A 21,940-nucleotide genomic window follows, 5' to 3' on the forward strand; every position below is an offset into this window, starting at 1 on the left:
TGGTGTGCGGAGGACCCGGGTTCGATTCCTGGCCAGGGTACATAGGAGAAGCGCCCATTTGCTTCTCCACTCCCCCCCCCCCGCCTTTCCTCTCTGTCTCTCTCTTCCCCTCCCGCAGCCAAGGCTCCATTGGAGCAAAGATGGCCCGGGCGCTGGGGATGGCTCCTTGGCCTCTGCCCCAGGCGCTAGAGTGGCTCTGGTTGCGGCAGAGCGACTCCCTAGAGGGGCAGAGCATCGCCCCCTGGTGGTCAGAGTGTTGCCCCTGGTGGGCGTGCTGGGTGGATCCCGGTCGGGCGCATGCGGGAGTCTGTCTGACTGTCTCTCCCCGTTTCCAGCTTCAGAAAAATACAAAAAAAAAAAAAAAAAAAAGGAGTAAATTCCCATAGAAAGGATTTATATTTGCTTTGCTGGGCACTTCAATGTATAGAATTTAAGACCACTTAGCATTAATTTTTCAGCTTGAGATTTCTTCAACCTTTTCTATTCAGAGCTGAAGTTTAAGTAAACAAATTACCTACCATTTTCCTTTGCTGTTCAGTAGTCTTTTTTGTTTTGGTTTTTGTTTTAATGCATCTTTTCATAGAGAATATAAGTTTTCAAGGTTTCTGTTCTCATGTAGTAATAGTTCCAACTCTTCACCATGCTGGGTAGGGATCCTAGCCTCTCTTCTTTGTTTTACAGTGAAAGCCTAGACTCCTATCATTAGCAAATACCCTCCAGGCAGCTGTGGCCCCATTTCAAGATCATTGCACTGTTTTTCAGTTCCCTAACCCCTTTTTAAGGCCTTATGGATTTTTCTTACTCTCAGAAATGCAGTTAGACATGTAAAAGATGACTGTTGAATTTTAAATATCATTTTAGGTATTTTTATGTGGGGAACTTTTTTATAGATCAATATTCTATTTCTTTAATTGTTCATATATTCTTTAGTTCTATACTAAGCCAAATATAACCTGATTTTCCAATGCTCCTTGAAATAATTTGCCTTTCTTTTTCATTTTCTCTTCTGTGATGCTTTCTAAGATTGCCTGTATCTCACTGATCGTACTTGTTCTGTCAGTCAAGGAAATATTTTAGGATTCTTCCAGAATGAAAAAAGATTATGTTGGGCAGAAAAAACTCTTTTTCAAAGATTCATAGGAAGATAAAATTTATTTTTGATCTTTTATTAAATTTATAAAAATATTAATTAATGACCTATTTAATGTTTTTTTTAAATTTTTTAAATGTTTTAATTATAAATATTTTTGACATTTTGAAAAATTTTAATGTTAGAAAATATTTTGAAAATTTTAACTGCTTTTATTCTATTTGTAATTGGGTTTGTATACTTGCTAATTATAATATAAATTTTGAACAGATGTAATCTATAATTTACTAAATAAAAGTCAAATTTTAATCAGTATTTCTCAAGAAATGAAAAGAGTTTTATAAATGCCACATGTTTTGCTTATTCATAAATAATTTACTGTGAGACCAAAATAACATTTTTACTTATTTATATGAGCAATCAATTACCAACTCAGGTATCTGACATTAAGCATTCATGTCTCATGGTTTTAATGGTTAGAAGTACATATCTAAAGGAGTTTATGGAATTAATTGCTCATTGTATTCTTTTAATTTTTTTTTAACAGAGACAGAGAGAGAGTCAGATTGAGGGATAGACAGGGACAGACAGAAAGGGAGAGAGATGAGAAGCATCAATCATTAGTTTTTCATTGCTCATTGTGACAACTTAGTTGTTCATTGATTGCTTTCTCATATGTGCCTTGACTGCGGGCCTCAGCAGACCGAGTAACCCCTTGCTTGAGCCAGTGACCTTGGGTCCAAGCTGGTGAGCTTTTGCTCAAACCAGATGAGCCTGTACTCAAGCTGGCGACCTCGTGGTCTCGAACCTAGGGTTTCAGCATCCCAATCCGACGCTCTATCCACTGCGCCACTGCCTGATCAGGCACTCATTGTATCCTTATAAATGAATCATCTTGTTCATATAAATATTATGACAAAGATGAAGTTATCACAGAAGAGATGCATGGTATACTCACATTTCATTTACTGTTTCTTAAAATGTTTATATATATAGTCTTATTAAACTAAGCTAGAATTGTGGCATTTTGATTTTCTGTTTTTGATTTTGACAATTTCAATATTACATGGTAATAAAATTTTTCTGTAATAAAATTATTATACTATTTAGTGGTGTAGCGGTCACTATGAAAGTCATATTTGTGTTCTAGCATGTTTTTTAGGAGAGATTGAATTGTAATAAGTTATTATTAATATTTGGTTTTTTGGATGTTGTGAAGACTGACTCGTTATACTGACTTTATTGAGTGACATCAAGATTGTGAAACATATAAAAATTATTTTCTTTTACTAACAAAGTCTGTATTAAGACACATCATGGAGTCTAATATATTTCTTACCCTGTCTAATATCCAATCCTCTGCAGTCACCCATTTCTTTCTCTATATCTTACATACCATTCCCTGAACTTTCCACTGTTTTCCTTATACAAACTATATTTGCTATCTTCATACCTTCACTTTTGTTGTTCCTTTAGCTTTGAATATTCTTTCTCCTACTTCCCATCCTTTTGAAATTATGTTCATCTTTTAAGAATCACTCATATGGGCCCTGGCCGGTTGGCTCAGTGGTAGAGCATCGGCCTGGCGTGCAGAAGTCCCGGGGTCAATTCCCGGCCAGGGCACACAGGAGAAGCGCCCATCTGCTTCTCCACCCCTCCCCGTCTCCTTCCTCTCTGCCTCTGTCTTCCCCTCCCGCAGCAGAGGCTCCAGTGGAGCAAGGATGGCCCGGGCACTGGGGATGGCTCCTTGGCCTCTGCCCCAGGTGCTAGAGTGGCTCTGGTCACAACAGAGCGATGCCCCCGGAGGGGCAGAGCATCGCCCCCTGGTGGGCAGAACCTCGCCCCTGGTGGGCGTGCCGGTGGATCCCAGTCGGGCGCATGCGGGAGTCTGTCTGACTGTCTCTCCCCGTTTCCAGCTTCAGAAAAATACAAAAAAAATAATAATAAAAGAATCACTCATATGCTTTCTTTTTAAAGCCTTTTGCATGGGCTGTGAAGTTAGCCTGCCTGAGTTTAAAACCTGAACTACTAAGTAGCTATATAACCTATGCCCAGATTCTCAACTTCTCTATGCCTCATCTGTAGAATGGGGATAATAGTGCCTATCTTAAAAAAAGATAGTTGATATAGTCAATGAATTAATACACTGTGGAAGAAAAGTAGGTTTATATTTGCAGTTATGCAAACAGTTTATTCTTGTATTATTATTATTTATTAATTATTGTATTATTATTCATCCAAACAACTGTAAAACTACTTTTGCCCCATCCTGCATATAATGCACTTAGTAATATTCCCATTAAATAGTAAATGTTAAATAATACTAATATTGTAGTCAGAAGTAATTATTCTCTCTTGACATTCCTTTAGTACTCTCTTTTACTTTATTTTTGATATTTATAGTATGCTTCTCTTATACTATAATTGCTTATTAGTATGTTTTTCTTTTTCAACAGACTGTCAACTCTTTAATATAGGGTCCTTATATATAAATACTCAGTACGTTTTTATTAAATTGAATTTAGACTACAGATTTTTTATATATTCCCAATTTTCTGTTAAAAATAAGCAACTTAGAATTCTTTGTCTCACATAGATTTAAAAGGCTAAAATAATTGAGTTATTTTTTTTAGTTTGAAGAAAAAAGCTGAAGATTTAATATACATTATTATTATTATATTTTTATGGGCTGTTTGGGAATAAGTTGCAGACATCATGCCTCTGGTTCTAAATATATACTTAACGATCTCTTTTAAGAATAAGGATTTGTTTCTTATATAGCCATATTACAATTACCAAAATAGCACATTTGATTCAGTACATACTATTATCCAATCTATAGTCTTAGACTGTCATACATTTAGTCATCATATCTCTTTAGTTTTCTTTAATTGTTTCCGCATGGTTAGATTCAAGTGGGGCATTTTTGGCAGGAGCACCACAAATGATGGTGTGTCATCCAGCACAGTGTATCAGGAAGCACATTTCATCCATTTGGGCCCGGTGATGTCAATTATAATCATTTGATCAAGGTGATGTCTGCCAGTTGTCTTTTCTGTAATGTTACTGTGTACATTTTCCTTTATCAAATTAATTAGTCTGTGGAGAGATATTTAAGACTACATAATATTTTTTACAAAATTTTACTCACTAGTTTACATTCACTTCATTCTTCTTGTCAAGATTTTCTCAGTACAGTAGGAGACTGTTGAAGATTTTCTATCAGTGAGCATGATTAAAATTAACTGAAATTTTCACGACTCACTTTTTATAATTTTTTTTAAGTGAGTGGAGGGGAGGCAGAGACAGACCCCCACATATGCCCGCGTGCCATCCTCATTGCCCAGGACCAACTCGCTCCCAGGACTGTAGAAGGGGAGGAAAAGAGAGAAAGAGAGAGAAGCAAGAGGGGAAGGGGTAGAGAAGCAGATGGGCGGTTTTCCTGTGTGCCCTGCCTGGGAATCGAATCTAGGACATCCATATGCTAGGCCAATGCTGCACCATTAAGCCAACCAGTCAGGCTATAATTTATCTTAAGCAAAACCATCTGATCGCAACTATCTACATAAAAACTGTGATTATAGATTCTGAATTCAAAGATGAAAGTCACTGCAAACAATCTGGCATTCGACTTAGTAGGTATATTTTTATACCTTAGTGGATAGATACCGATACTGAATTCAAAAAACTAGGAAGAGTCTTGTGGTACTGGATTAGAATTACAGGTTTAAGTATAAACTCATGCTGTTCAATATATATAACAGATATAGTTATATAGGTATAGCAACAGATACTGATGTGTGCAGTAGGTCAGCCATAGATACCAATAGTTGCTAAATGATAATTTTCAGCTCTTATCCTTCTATGTTTATTTGTGTTAACTCCACTAAAAAAGTTTTTCTTATTTATTTGTTTAATTATCAGTATGAACTTACGAGTTTTTACTTTATTAAATGAGTTATATAATTCATCACTGTCACTTATTATTTTGGTGCTCAAGTAGTCCTGGGTTGTAAGGTGCTTTAAGCTGGCTCTTGATCCTTGAAAATATCCTAATTATTCTATGACCACTCTCTCTAATTTCTGGCATAACAAAATATTACAGGCTCAGCCCTAGATTCAACTGTTTCTCTGAGGAATCCTCATTCCTTTTAGAGGAGAATGGTATTTAAAAACTAAGATTCTGACACTGGATGTGCTCATTGCTAATGGAGTGTTATTGCTTCTAGGTCCTCTTAGCAGAGAGTAGTATGTATAGATAGGTCTATTAGGAAACCTATGTATGTACACAGACATACTTGTACATACATCCTATCTATTGCTGTACATATATATATATGTCTGCTATCTATGTATTGAACAGCATGAGTTTATACTTATACCTGTGATTCCATTCTAACACCACAAGATTCTTCCTGATTTTGTTAAATAAGTTATCTGTATTTGCATTTTCCAACAGTAAAAATTATAGCTCCCAAAATTACCTATGTATTTGCTCATTTGTTGAGTTCTACAATATATGAACAATAATTTCAGAGTCACTATATTCAAAATTGCAGTATTTTTTATGAAAAAATATACCTAAGTTGAATGCCAAATTGTTTGCAGTGATTTTCATATCTGAATTAAGAGCATATAGTCACAGTTTTTATGTAGACATTTGTGATCAGATGGTTCTATATAAGATAAATTATAAATATTGAGGCATGAAAGGTTTAAGTTAATATTAATCATGTCCACTGACAGAAAATCTTCAACCAGCAGTCTCCTACTGCACCTAGATCTAGACAATTGTATGCTCTCCATTAACATTTGTCCTCAAATAACAGTGATTTCCTACTCTAAGGAACTAGGATAAATAATGTGTGAACTGGAGGCCTCCCTTTTGTTAAGTTCTGGAACACCTCTGTTTTTGCTCTGTGACATTCTGCCCTCTGAGTATAACAGTGGGAATGGATATAGTCTTTTACCTTAAGACCTAGAGTAGAGCCACTTACTTTATGCTGTGTTTCCTTATGGCCTTCTCTGTTCTTCAATAGTGTTTAAGTGGCTGGTTCCTATATTAGAAGTTGCTCATAGCCCAGAATAACCATGCCAGTCATAGAAAAAGGAGGAGAGTCAGAAGGTGACCTTATAGAAAATAAAGGAGACAAGAAGATAGTTACCTAGGTGTTATTTCAGTTATAATCTCTTTATTCTTATATTCAAGTTTTACTGTTTAGAAATATGGCCCAGTTTGGTATAACCGAGGCCTTGCTTTTGCTCTGAGCCACATGAGAACCCATCTCCCAGGGAGACTGGTGTGGAGGTAGTGGATAAAAACCTAAACATCACCTCTTTACCCTCCCCCTCGGCCACCAGTTTAGAGTATTACTTAGTATAACAAGAAACATATTGAATAGCTCAGTTTTACTAGAAATCTTTTCCAGAGGGCTTTAAACCCAGTAGATTTTGTTTGTGGTAGACGTGTATGAATGATTAGAATAAGAATTACAAACTAGTATGTTCTAACACCTTTTATGTAAATCACGGATTGAATTTATGGTTCTAAGGGGATATATAATTTTTCAATCCTAGTAGTAGATTATATTCTCTTAGTAGCAAGATATTTTCTTTTTATCAGCTTTTATATTTAACAGTTATAGATGACTGAGGTTTTAAATTTAAAAATTTATCTTAATAAGGATCACTTATGTAAATATGCAGTATTTTTTAAATTTGTTTTTTGTATAATATTAGGGGTTGAAAAGAATGAATTGATCCTTGACATTAGGAAAAAATAGAAAACAAGATAGTGATATATGTATGATATAACTTGTAAAAATTGGCTTCAATGCAAAGCCTGTGCCCTCACCCCCACCCTTTTGTTGCATGCATCTAGAAATTAGCTGGATCACCCTTTGTTCTTCCAGCAGAAGTGATTTGGGAAACAATGTAAAAATATAGTTAAGGCTTTGGAGAGAGCTGGATCTAAGGTGGACAATGGAAGGACTAACCTGAACCTTTTTCCCATCACTGATTTTGTTAACAGGCTTCTTACCAGCCCGTGGGAACATAGATAAATAACACTATTTACTGCTATTTGTTCCATACGGCCTGGTATGCTAAAAGTTCATCATAACAAAAATTGTCTCACAATATAGTGTTCTGATTTGGGGAATCTAAAACATAAAAGCTTATTTTAGATAAAGATGCTTCATTTTCATAAACCATTGCTTTTCATACTATAACATCCATCAGAATTATTTGGAAGGCATATTAAAACAGATTGCTAGGCCCAACCCCAGAGGTCCTCATATAGGTCCTGAGATAGAACCCTAGAATTTTCATTTCTAAGAAAAATCCAGCTGATGCTGCTTCTGCTGCTTTGGGAACCACATATGTGGAGTATCATGCTGGGTAACTGATATAGTGCCTGATTCTGCTGCTTTGATTTCAAACTTCAGACACCAAATTAAGATGAACAACAAGGTTAACATTTTCTAAATTTTTCTTCCCAACATAAAAAAATTATTATTATTATTTTTACTTTAGCATGGCATGTCACATATAAGAGCTTGTGTATGCCTCTAAACCATTTAGTAACAATGTAAACTTCTACAGTGTCTTTGTAATGTAAATAAAAATAATTCTCAAGAAATTATTTTTCTGCCCTGGCTAGTTGGTTCAGCGGTAGAGCGTTGACCCAGCGTGTGGAAGTCTCAGGTTCGATTTCTGGCCAGGGCACAGAGGAAAGGCGCTCATCTGCTTCTCCACCCTTCCCCCTCTCCTTTCTCCCTATCTCTCTCTTCCCCTCCTGCAGCCAAGGCTCCATTGGAGCAAAATTGGCCCAGGTACTGAGGATGGCTCCATGGCCTCCACCTCAGGCACTAGAATGGCTTCGGTTGCAACAGAGCAACAGCCCAGTTGGGCAGAGCATCGCCCCCTAGTGGGCATGCCGGGTGGATCCTGGTCCAGCGCATGCAGGAGTCTGTCTCTCTGCCTCCCCATTTCTCACTTCAGAAAATTCCAAAAAGAAAAGAAATTATTTTTCTAAAATACAAGTCTCAGATTCTTATTTTTCCAGTTTACCACACTATACCAGACTCAAAATTAACATATTTGTTTTCTTACTTTTAGAAAATGGTTCTCTGGTAAGAAGTATAAGGATATAATATCCCCAACATATTTGTTTGTTTATATTGAATAACTTTAGATTATAATCTGTTATATTTTGAATAATTTGGCATTTAAAATACTAAAACCACACAAGAAGAATGAGATTGAAGTTTTTCTCCCATTTTTCTTAGAAATTCCGAATATAAATGTTTTTCACTTCTCTAAGTTATACTTAGCTCTGAATCCAAAACCTGACCATATTTGACTCAAAACTCTACAAATTTATAACTGTTTTCCCTTTTTTCAAGAATGAAGTTCTCAACAAGCATTTTGGTGCTTTACCAAAAACTAATACAATCTTTTACTTAAACTGCATTTTAATCTGAAGCTAAAAGCCTCTGAAAGATAGTATATTTAGATGGAGTTTATATTAAATCATTTAAAATATAAGATGATTACAAAGAACGAGTTTGTTACAGGCTTAGTGGGATTCCTGATTCAGTGCCATAGTACACACATAGACCGATAGACAGACAGATCACATATGTATTATGTTATTGTATTATGTATATGAATGATATAGAGCAGACCATGTATTAAATTTATCTCCTTTTCTGGTAGAAACTTGCTGGGAGGAGGGGGACTGGGAGAAGGTGAAGGTGGGTAGAGGGAGGATAGATGGTGATGGATGGAGACTTGACTTGGAGCAGTGAACACACAATACAGTGTACAGATGATGTGTTGTAGAATTGTACACCTGCAACCTATATAATTTGTTAGCCAGTGTCACCCCAGTAAATTTAATAATATGGGGAAGGTAGAGAAATCAGTGGGCAGAGAGGTGGGAAAATTTTACTGGACAAATTTTTTTAATTACTATAGCATTAGACATTCCTTATATAAAAATTTTAGTCTTTTATAAAATACTACTTAGTTATACTTGGATATCAAAAGAGATAGTACTGGTGGTAAAATATTTTTATATAGATTTCAGTGAGTAACCTTAGGTGAATTTTTTAATTAAAGAAAATAATATACTATGTGTGTTCTTTTTGTTTTTGTTGTATTCTTTATTGTAAAGGAAGGTAACATAAAGAGTTAGAAAATTAATGTTTTTTTCTTTTCCATTTTTTATTTATTTTATTAGGGTGACATTAGCAACATTATTTAAGTTTGAAATGTACAATTCTATAATACATCCTTTGTCTGTTGCATTTTGTGCATATAACCCAAAGTCTAGTCTCTCTCTGTGACCATAAATTTGACCCCTTTTACCCTCTTCATCCTCCTCCCAATCACCCTTCCCCTCTGGTAACCACCTTTCTGTTGTCTGTGTCTGTGAGTTGTTTGTTTTGTTTATTCCTTTGTTGCTTTCTGTTTTACATCCCACATATGAGTGAAATCATATGGTTCTTGTCTTTTTCTGTCTGACTTAATTTGCTTAGCATGATAATCTCAAGATTCATCCATGTCGTTGCAAATGGCAATATCTCATTCTTTCTTATGGCTAAATAGCATTCTATTGTGTATATATGCACCACTTCTTTAATCATTCATCAAAGCACACTTAGGTTGTTTCCATGTCTTGGCTATGGTATATACTGATGTAATGAACATAGGGGGGCATATGTCTTTATGAAGAAACCTCTTTACAATCACTAATTCATTTGGTAGCTCTATTTAATAATATATCAATAATAGTATGAAACCTCCATACTGTTTTCCAAAGTGGCTGTATGAATTTTACATTCCCACTAGCAGCATATGAGAATTCCTTTTCTCTAAGTCCTCTTCAATAGTTATTTCTTTTTTTTTTCTTTTTTTTTTTTTTTATATAATTTTATTTTTTTTAATGGGGTGACATCAATAAATCAGGATACATATATTCAAAGATAACAAGTCCAGGTTATCTTGTCGTTCAATTATGTTGCATACCCACCACCCAAAGTCAGATTGTCCTCTGTCACCTTCTATCTTGTTTTCTTTGTGCCCCTCCCCACCCCCTATCCCTCTCCCATTCCCCCCTCCCCCCCGTAACCACCACACTCTTATAAATGTCTCTTAGTTTCACTATTATGTCCCACCTACGTATGGAATAATACAGTTCCTGTTTTTTTCTGATTTACTTATTTCGCTTCGTATCATGTTATCAAGATCCCACCATTTTGCTGTAAATGTTCCGATGTCATCATTTCTTATGGCTGAGTAGTATTCCATAGTGTATATGTGCCACATCTTCTTTATCCAGTCATCTATTGATGGGCTTTTTGGTTGTTTCCATGTCCTGGCCACTGTGAACAATGCTGCAATAAACATGGGGCTGCATGTGTCTTTACGTATCAATGTTTCTGAGTTTTTGGGATATATACCCAGTAGAGGGATTGCTGGGTCATAAGGTAGTTCTATTTTCAGTTTTTTGAGGAACCACCATACTTTCTTCCATAATGGTTGTACTACTTTACATTCCCACCAACAGTGGATGAGGGTTCCTTTTTCTCCACAGCCTCTCCAACATTTGCTGTTACCTGACTTGCTAATAACAGCTGATCGAACAGGTGTGAGGTGGTATCTCATTGCCGTTTTGATTTGCATTTCTCTAATAGCTAAAGAAGATGAGCATCTTTTCATATATCTGTTGGCCATTTGTATTTCTTCCTGGGAGAAGTGTCTATTCATATCCTCTTCCCATTTTTTTATTGGATTGTTTGTTTGTTTGTTGTTGAGTTTTATGAGTTCTTTGTATATTTTGGATATTAGGCCCTTATCTGAGTCAATAGTTATTTCTTATCTTATTGATAATAGCCATTCTAACAGGTATGAGCTGGTACCTCATTGTGGTTTTCATTTGCATTTTTCTTATAGCTAGTGAAGTTGAATATCTTTTTGTATATCTGTTGGCAATTTGTATGACTTTTTGGGAAAAGTTCAGGATCTCTGCACATTCTTTAGTAGGACTGTTTGTGTTTTGAGGTTGTTAAAATGGATCAGTTCCTTATACATTTTGGATATTAGCTCCTTGTGTGAGGTATTATTTGAAAATATCTTCTCCTATTTGGTTGGTTGCCTTTCTGTCTTGTGGATGACTTTTTTGCTGTGTGGAAGCTTTTTAGTTTGTATTTTCCTTTTTCAGTGTTAGTTTATTCATGTGAAATTTTAAAAAGTTTAAAGTTTCATCATGTGAAATATTAAATGTTTAAATAAAAAGAATCATAAATCTTTATATAAAATTTAAAACTTAAAAATTTTAAACCTTTTAAAATTTCACATGAAATAGTACTTATTTAGTCAAATTCTCCTCAAATTTATAGGTTATACAATCTTTATCAAAATCCCATCAAGATATTTTTTAAATATAGACAACTTTAGTCCAAATTTCAGTGGAAAAAAAAATTTTTAATGATAAAGTTTAATCACTCTACTCAATGTTAAAACTTACTGTATAGTCACTGTAATTAGAGAGATAGATATAGAGTGGTATAAAAGAATATAGAACCTATATAAAGGCATAAAAATAACACGAGGAAAGATAGTCTTTTCAGCAAATATCTCTGGATCTTTTGAACCCATAGGCAAAGAAAGTGGATATCTAGATTGCATACTTTATACAAAAACTAACTAAAAATAGCTCATAGATTTAAATATAAAAGTTAAAACTATAAAACCTTTAGAAGTAAATGTAAAAATGCATTGAGAGCTGGGGATAGAAAGTTTTTACATATGACACCAAAAGTACAATCCATGAAATAATTTTTTGGTAAATTGGATTTGATCAAAATTAAAAATGTTTGCTCACAAAGACTCTGTTAAGACAGAGGATGATAAAACAAGCTAAGTATTTTCAAATCATAAATGTATGTAAATCTGACACGGAACTGACTTGAATCTATACTATAAATATATAAAGAACTCTCAAAAGTCAACAGCAAAAAGTAATCTAATTAGGAAATTGGCAAAAGACACGAACAGACATTATACCAGTAAAGGTGTATAATTCATACATATGCATATGAAAAACTTTTCTATTTCTTAATTATTAAAGAAATATTAATTAAACTACAATGAGATATCACTATACACCAATTAGGGTGGCTAAAATAAAAAACTAACACCCCCAAATTGTTGACAAGAATGTAGAAAAACTGAATCATTGACATACTGCTGATAGGAATGTAAAATAGTACAAACACTCTAGAAAATAGTTTGACACTTTCTTAGAAAACTACACATACAATCACCACAAGACTCAGCAACTGCACAGTTGGGCATTTATCCCAAAGAAGTGAAAGCTTATATAAAAACTTGTTCATAGAAACTTTATTCTTAATAGCCTCAAACTGTAAATAACCCAATGTCTTTTATGGGTGAATGATTAAACAAATTTTAATGTGTCCATCCTAGAGCAATAAAAAGCAATGTATGGCCCTGGGCAGTTGGCTAAGTGGATAAAACGTCAGCCCCCTGTGCAGATGTTCTGGATTCAGTCCCAGTCAGGGCACACATGAGAAATGACCATCTGTTTCTCTTCCGCTTCCTCTCCTCCTTTTCTCTCTCTTCCTTTCTCATAGACAGTGACTCAATCGGTTCGAGCGTCAGCCTCAGTCACTGGGGATAGCTCTGTTGGTTTGAGCATTGGCCCCAGATGGAAGTTGCCAGGTGGATCCTGGTTGAGGCACATGCTGGAGTCTGTCTCTCTAACTCCCCTCCTCTCTTTTGTTAAAAACAAAAACAAACAAAGAAAAACAATGTACGCTACCCTCATGTAAAAAAAAAGTAGTATATGAAGATATATCTGCTCATCTGTGCAAAAGAAATACAAGCATGATCAATGAGCAAGTATAGAAACTAGTTACCTAGAAGGGAAAGAAATGAAATAGAGTTAAGGATGAGGAACAAGTAGCACTACTCTAAGTGTAACTTTTACTTTTAGAATCATAGTAATGATCTTATTTTCCAAAACTGAAAAAAAAAATGTCAACTAGAAGAAAAAGAGCAATGAACTTATAGATCCTTATAACAACTGGGATGGATCTCAAGGGCATTATGACTAATGGAAAAAGCAATCTCAAAACATTACCTATCCTATATGGTTGCATTTATTTAACATTCTCAAAATGGCAAAACTGTAGAGATGGAGTACAGATGAACGGTTGGCCGGGATGGACATGGCAGGGTGCTATTATAAAGGGTGTTCCCTTCTGATGACAGGCAGTCACATCTGTACATGGGATCAAACTGCATGAATCTGTACATCCACTCACAAGTGAATGCATGGAAAAACTGGTGAAACTGAGCAGGTCTGAGTTAACAGTATCTTGTACTAACAACAATTATCTAGTTCTGTTGTTGTACTAGGGTTGTATAAGATGTCACCATCAGGGAAGCTAAGTGAAAGTTTCATAGCACTCTACTTACTATTGTTGCAACTTTCTGTGAGTCTATCCTTATTTCAAAATCAAAATGTTTAAAAGTAAAACTTAGGTAGAAGTATTGTAAAAGATCAATAAAATAAAGAATATTGAACAATTTCTCAGCTCTTTTCAAAAATATTTATCAGAAAATTGGAGATCATTTATAAATCAAATGATAGTTTGATCCAAAGCAAGAACTACAAAGACATTTTAATGTATTTCCTTTGTAAAGACTAGAAATGCAATGCTACTATACACAGATAGAAGTTGCCTTTCACCTTTGATAGTCTGTTTCACATGTTGCTATTCTCAAACTCCCAGATATATTAAGCAAATCAGATAAACATAACATAATTTGAGTTTCTTCACATCAACATTGTTTTAAAATAGTGATTAGTATGGTCTAGGAGTAGCTCAGCTATTAATCCTGGTGATAATTTGTACTAGGGCTCCTGCCCCGCTGCCTGAAAACTTCAAGATTCCTTGAGAATGTTACGGTGTTAGGTATAGGGGTGGGCAATTAGGTTTCCAGTACTTTGCCCACCCTGTATGTAGTGGTGATGTGGATATTGTTTTCGTAAGTGGAGAAAGTTCTTTCATATTGAAAGCAGAGCCCAATTTCAATTATATATTGCATTTCAAAGTACTGAAAAGTGGGACTCTGTTGTTTTGACTGTCAAAATGTTGAGTGAATGAGTTTATTTTTAACTCTAAATTAGCTCAGGTGTGGAAATGACACAGTTGTCTAACATTGTACTGCTAACAAAATCGTCTGGAACCCACTTTGCTGTACACAAGACCTGAAAAAGAGTAACGAGATTTAATTCAAATTTAATTACTTCAATACCCTCAAGACAAAAATAAGAGCAGGACTATATCTATCATAGAGGCAGAGGTGGATTTAAAAGCAGGCACACTGGGCACGCGCCCTGGGCCCCAACTTGTGAAGGGCCCCACAAAGCCCCAACTTGACACTTTTTCTAATGACACCAAGTTTGGTTTCATATGTGCAATGTTCATATTAATACTACATAATATATTTTATTTATTTAAAAATATGGTTAACATGTATTTTTATTTTCCCTGTCTCTCTCTTTTTTTTAAGGAGCCCAATATTTTCTTCTGCACCTGGACCTCAGACAAACTTAATCCCCCTCTGCATAGAAGTAGCAATTCTTAAGCTGGAGGGGAGCATTAGTGAAATGGACTCAGCTTTGGTACCTTAGAACCTACACAGCACTGGGCTTACTGGGTCCCTTCCCCTTTCCCTACCCTTCCCCTTCCTTCCTTCCTTCCTTCCTTCCTTCCTTCCTTCCTTCCTTCCTTCCTTCCTTCCTTCCTTCCGGATGGGGAACCAGAAACGGCTCCTGCATGCATCCTGACCAGGACCCAACTGGCAAACCCACTAGGGGATGTTGCTCTGCCCATCTGGGGCTCTTACTCAGTTGCAACTGGAGCCATCTTGAGCACCTGAGGCAGAGGCCATGGAGCCATCCTCAGCGCCTGGGCCAACTTTGCTCCAATGGAGCCTTGGCTGCGGGAGGGGAAGAGAAGAGAGAGAGAGAGAAGCAAAAGGGGAGGGGTAGAGAAGCAGATGGACACTTCTCCTGTGTGCTCTGACCAGGAATGGAACCTGGGACATCCACACACCTGGCCAACACTCTTCCACTGAGCCAGGGCCTTACTGGATTTCTTATCTTCCTTTATCCCTGTGTTTTTAAACCATGGAACCAGATTGTCTTCTTAAGAAAATGCAATGCAATGCAATGCTCCCTCAAACTCCCGCTTTTTTTAAGTGTATTTATTTAACTGTGGCATGTGATTAAATAAAAAAGTTGAAAGTCTTTTTTTCCCCCTTAGAGTTAGATTTGTTGTAATGCTTCCTAGTATTATGTTATGTTTTGTTCTACCCTCTAGAGTTAGAGACTTCAAGAATCCTATTTATAGACCATAGTCTTAAGTACTTGGCAAGCAGAGTACATAATGACTGATTTCCAAGGAAGGTTTTAATGACTAGTTTATCTAGGGTGGATTACATAGAATCTTCTAAGAGTATTGCTTTTTAAAATAAAATAAAAGTATTTGACATGAGAAATGTGTATGTGATTATACAAATTTCTCTGAAATTTATTTCAATTTGGTCATATAAACTAAAGGGTATAATAATTATTTGGAATTTGTATACAATGAAAAAATTGAGACTTTATTGAACAACTAAGGTGTCGCAACGAAAAACTAATGATTGATGCTTCTCATCTCACTCCGTTCCTGTCTGTCCCTGTCTATCCCTCTCTCTGACTCTCTCTCTGTCTCTGTAAAAAAGAGAGAGAGAGAGAGAGAGAGAGAAAGTGACCATGATTTAGTTTTAGGAATAGTATGAATTTACTGATAAGAAATCTCAGATTTTCCATTCAAGAGTGAACATTGTTAAGTATTAGTATGTTTCAGTGATTGAATTCCTTTAAAAAGTTGAAACAGAATTTATGTAACAAAGCACTTATTTCTGAAAACCAACATCAGGCAAGGGTTCTGATTTCTTCAGGTTGTGTCGAAATGTAGTTGGGGTGGAACCATTTTAATTCTGCAAGACCTTTCTGGTGAATAGATCTGGATCATAATTCTAGCCCTGCTCTGTTTCTTTTTTTTTTTTTTTTTTTTTTTTAGTCCTGCTCCGTTTCTAATAGCACCCGTGTTCTCCTAGGGCTGGAGATGTGTATGCAAGTCAAGACAAGGCTTTTCTTAAGAATTTCTTTCATTTTTTAAGACTTTTTCCAATTATCTCAGGTAATGGGTATCAATATAACAGGGTTTGATGTTTAAAAAACAATTTTTTTTTCTAATCAAGTGAGAGGCAGGGAGATGAAGAGACAGGCCCCTACATGCACCTGACCGGGATCCACCCAGCAACTTCCATCTGGGGCTCATGTTCTGCCCATCTGGGACCACTGCTCCATTGCTAGGCAACCAAGCTATTTTAGCACCTGAGGTGAGGCCATGGAGCCATCGTCAGCGGCTTGGGCCAACTTGCTTATTAGAGCCATGACTGCAGGAGGGGAAGAGAGAAAGAGAGAGAGAGAGAGAGAGAGAGAGCATAGGGGGAGGGGTGGAAAGCAGATGGGTGCTTCTCCTGTGTGCCCTGACCAGGAATCAAACCCTGGACTTCCACACATTGGGCTGATGCTCTACCACTGAGCCAACCAGCCAGGGTCAGGGTTTGATGTTTTAGAATAAGGCAACTATGGGTGAAAATTCACAGAGATTTTTACATTAATTATTAATGTGTAAAATTTCAGTAAATACCCATCTTAAGTGGAACAATACTTACAGTTTGTATCATCCCAAAGCAATGAAGGGGAAAGAACCTTTGCTCTAAAACAAAGATTATCTGCAGTAAAGATGTAGTTCCAGCCTCTAACATCATTTCTAATGAAAACAAATGGACAAACAACCCAAAACATTTGCAGGTATTTGCAGAGTTCTATACAAACCATTTATATCTTCTTTGAAGTCCTGAAAGATGACTCGAGTTATAATTAATGCAAAACCAGCCTCATATTAATTCCATTGTGTACATTTGCAAAAAGGTGTTTCCTTATATGATTTAGCTCCTGGATTGCCATTCCACACTACCTTTGAATATTTCACACAAAAATGACTTAGTTTTTAAGCTTAAAAGCTCTTGATTTTGCTAAACCTTCAGGAATTGTTTTATAAAAATTAAAAATGTTTGTAATCACATTTCGGAAACAGGAAAAACTAATGATGTGTATTTTTATTTTTTGGCTAATGGAAACTAATTAGTATTCTTCATTTCAATTTAAATTGACATTCTCTATGCTGTTTTAGACAATTATGATTAAAATAAGCTTGACCACACAATGAATTATTTTATTCAGTGCTTTGACCTAGCTTCTCTCAGTATTCAAACCCATTCATTATTTTTATTTAATTAGGCCTAATTCACATTGGAGAGCTCACAGGTTCTGCAACAATATAGTTGTTCACAATTGAATCTTCTTAAGAATTAAAAAAAAAATTATCCTCAACCATAGAACAAAGATGTAGTCATAGATAGAAAACTGTTATTATTTAAATGGTATAAGCATACAAAATTAGTAATCAGTAGTATAATGTTTCTGGATATGAATTTTGTATTTTTTTGTGTGAAAAAGTTATTCAATTAGTTTTTGTGTTGAATCCAGTGATCACATTTGAAAGTTAACTGTATTCTGTACACATAAGTGCAAACTTGTATGCTTCTTAGGAAAAAATACCTAGAAATGTTGCCTATGATTACATCGCTAATATTTTATAAAACAATGGTAAGTTAAATTCCCAGGACAACTCATCTTAAAAGCATATTTGTTATATGATGGTTTTACTCTGACTGGGCTATTACAATGAAAACACAAACGTATTTTTGTGGCAGTGTGCACAACTAACAAACTAGGCATCAAAAACTATGGAGATTTGGGGAGGGGATTATATAGAGCCATCCCCCCTTTTGTTAAGAATTGTGTTGACTAGATAATTCTATGCCCTTGAGGATTTTTTCACAATTTTTTTTTATCAAAGAAGGAAAGCTGCCAAAGGTAGTATTAAAGAAAATTACTTAGAAAATTGCTTTTCAGTCATGCCTATCCGCTTTCATCTAATCTGAATGGTTTATTATAAAATCAGGTAATTGTTGGATTAATTTATGATCTAACCTAAAAGATGCTTTAAAATAATTTTTTTTTGTTTATAAAATAAGTGCTTTGGACACATTTCTTTAAGTGACCTTAATTCTCATTAATAAGCAGTATTCAAATTTACACAGCTACTTTTCCCTAGAAACTAGATTCTGACTTACACCCTGATTAAACTCTTTAAAAAATGGTTGTATGAGTCAGATTCCCAATAGCAAAAAGATTTCACAAGCAAATTAGGATCATTTGAGGAGGATTTCTACATGGAGAGATCAATTTAAAAAGCTGTAGTCGGGGCATCTCGAACCATAAGGGGCAAGGGCAGGAACCTGGGGTTCGTAGCCACAGAGCTGTGTCCACCTCTAGGCCTGGCTGGGCTGGAGAGGGAAAAGGAAAGTCCAGGATAGCAAGCTGCTTTGAGAAGGCTGCTAAGCTTTAGGCGAGAGACCGCACGGGGCAGCCTCAGGCAATCGGAGGGGTGAGGACGAGAGGAAAAATATCCTCATTCTCCTTTACCAATACCATCTGTCTACCTGATCTCCCTTGGAGCTTCTCACTGACCAAACCCTTCCAGATGCCAAAGGGCAGAGACCTGTTGATGTCGCCTTGCAGGTCAACTTCCAGGGCAGAGAGCTGGTTGACTGTGGAGGCAGCAAACCTAAAATATCTGGCAAAGTAATTATGGAAATTAGAAATCATATAGAATATGAAAATTTGACGCTCATGGAGAGGTTAAGCAATATGTATTGTATAAAACCCAATGGAGATGCCCTGTCTTTCAGTCACCTGAGTCCAGAACTTGCCCTCTATATCCACTATGCTTTATAATTATGCCACAGTCACCTCATACGGCATCTGTGCAGATCTTGGGTGTGAAGTTACACTGATATGTACTGCCATTGTCTTAGCAAAGTTAATAAAATTTGAAATTTATTAACCTGGGAGGAAATGTTTTAGAATACTAGTAGTTTGTCCCACAAAACTTATTTCAGACCATACTGTAATTGCCTAAAAATTACTTTCAGTGCCTATACCTTTTATAGAAAATTGCTGTGTAATGTATTTTTTCTTAAATCCTAGAATTGCTCTAATTATTGTAGTCTGCTGAAGAGGCTTAAAATTTGGAACTCATATGATTAAAATTAAAAGAAGCATATATAACTCTTTTTTTTTTTTTTTTTTTGTATTTTTCCGAAGTTGGAAATGGGGAGGCAGTCAGAGAGACTCCCGCATGCGCCCGACCAGGATCCACCCGGCATGCCCACCAGGGGGCGATGCTCTGCCCATCTTGGGGCGTCACTCTGCCGCAATCAGAGCCATTCTAGCGCCTGAGGCAGAGGCCACAGAGCCATCCTCAGCGCCTGGGCAAACTTTGCTCCAGTGGAGCCTTGGCTGCAGGAAGGGAAGAGAGAGGCAGAGAGGAAGGAGAGGGGGAGGGGTGGAGAAGCAGATGGGCGCTTCTCCTGTGTGCCCTGGTTGGGAATCAAACCCCGGACTCCTGCACGCCAGGCCGACGCTCTACCACTGAGCCAACCGGCCAGGGCCATATATAACTCTTATTAAGAATTTTTATTGTCAAGATGAATTCTACCCTGCATTGTTGGAATATGGTTACTCTTAACATTTTCAGCTGTTTTCTGGCCTTATTCTATTCACTATTCTGTTAATACTGTCTGGTTATATTATACCAGTTGATTCCCTTGTGGACTGCACTTTTGTTCTGCAAGGTAGGGTGAGAGATTATGGAGCATTGCTTCAAATTCTGCTCACATTATATAAACTCTTGATCACAATGCTTGCTTTGGAATTAAAAATCTTGCTTTGAACAGCAAATTTTGTAAATTTCTTATACAAAATGGCCTTCTTGTGTTCTAGGTTCTAGATTCTTAAACCAGAACAGTTGTATTTATGTACCTTATTGCTAAGGAATTTGACACCTCTGTATTAATAAGTAGGAGAGATCAGTGCCAACCAGGCTTTTCTGCTGCATCTGTGATTATAATATGAAATTATAAATGCTGCATTGCACCCAGCCTCTTTCATAAGAAGGTACATTCTCTTGATTTGCTAGTAGTGAGAAGCCTTGTTAAGTTTGAATGCTTATAGAATAGAAAGATTCTAATTTTAAAAGAAAGCCATTTCAACAAAAATGCAGCATTTTAATTTTTTATAAAGCAATAAACTATAATTAGTAAAAGTATTCTAGCTTATAAATAATTTTATTGGATCTTTCTTTTCCTTTCATTTTATTGGATCCTTATTTTTCTTATATGCTTTCCATTTATCAGTATAATAGAACTTGTGATTTAATGCCAAACCATATGAAAGAATTCACCTACTTCATATATTTAGTATTTACTTTTGAAAATACTAATTTAAAAACTTGAAATAATACAACCATCCCTTAATGTAAATGCTCATTTTTAACGATTCCATAATATTTCACCAAGGAGATTTCATATATTATATTTTGCTCAATCACCTGCGGTTGAATATAAAGTTGCTCTCAACTAGCACATTACAGATAATACTACAATGAAGACACCCTGCACATGGCTTTTTCTATACTTTGGATTATTTTCCAGAAGTGAAATGATAGGGTCAAAGGATATGAACATTTTTGTTGCTTCTGGAAGTTAATTTCCAGAAGCGTTTAAAGTAGTTTACTGTCAGCAAATGTTAGGAGCCCCTGCTTCACCCCTACTTTCACTGGCATTAGTTCATCAAATTTTTTTGGTAATTTTTACAGGCTAATAGGGGTAACTTGTTTAATTTTGTGTTATTTTGTCATGGCAAGGTTGAATATTTGCACTTATTTTGCTTAATATCTGATTTTGTCAATTTTAATTACGTTCCTTAATAAAATATATTAGTCTTATGTTTATTTGCTAGTTATTTTTCTTACAATATTGTTTGCCTTTTTTATTTAGTTAACAACATGTTTTCTTAAAGCTGAGAAGTTCACAACTTTTATGTTTTAGTTCCATTTGTATACAGAAAACTATAGCATAAGTGCACAGTTTCTCTAGGTTCTTTAGAGTGTGGCAGTCTCAGACAGGCTGAGCAATGATAGCATAGCCTGGAAGCTCTAGAAGTCAGCTAGCGGTGGTTTCAGAAATCTGAGGGTATTTTTAAACTACATGTATTTTATTTTATTTCCTCTTGGTTCTATCTTAACTATGTAGCATAGTCTTTTTATAATACCAGCCTGTCTCCATTGTGTTAATGAGAACCCAAGAAAGATTTATTGAGAGAAAGTAATACAGCCCAAGAAGGCAGCAGAAAGGTGGATGTGGTCATTCAAGTCAACCCCACTTGAAAGGTAAAGCTTAAGGGGACAGAGTAGAGGCCACATGGGCCAGATCTCTTACTCATGGAGGGTTAGTTAAATGTTAGTGGTTGTTTTTAGTTTCATTAAAGAAGGAGAATGATTTTCTTACCGGATGCTCTCTCTCCTTCTCCATCCCCTTCTTCAACAGACTGAGCTTCTTGAAGGCATGGAGCTCTTATTCCTGGCTGAGTGACCAGCACAAGAAAGGCATGAGTGAATACTTGAATGAAATAATGAATGAGTTGCAGGATGAAAACAGTATGAGAGACCATGGGAATTGGAGATATATCAATAATAGTGAAACTGATCACTGAGCATCCTGGTG

At 36.0% G+C, this 21,940-nt stretch overlaps 1 protein-coding gene across 1 annotated transcript in view; it reads left to right on the forward strand.

The window, feature by feature from the left end:
- The window catches only part of GSTCD (glutathione S-transferase C-terminal domain containing), a 135,262-nt gene that overhangs the window by 23,676 nt on the left and 89,646 nt on the right, over positions 1-21,940 (forward strand). The gene's annotated exons all lie outside the window — the stretch shown is intronic.

Source organism: Saccopteryx leptura, chromosome 5, assembly GCF_036850995.1.
Source record: "Saccopteryx leptura isolate mSacLep1 chromosome 5, mSacLep1_pri_phased_curated, whole genome shotgun sequence".
In the NCBI taxonomy this organism is placed as follows: Eukaryota; Metazoa; Chordata; class Mammalia; order Chiroptera; family Emballonuridae; genus Saccopteryx; species Saccopteryx leptura.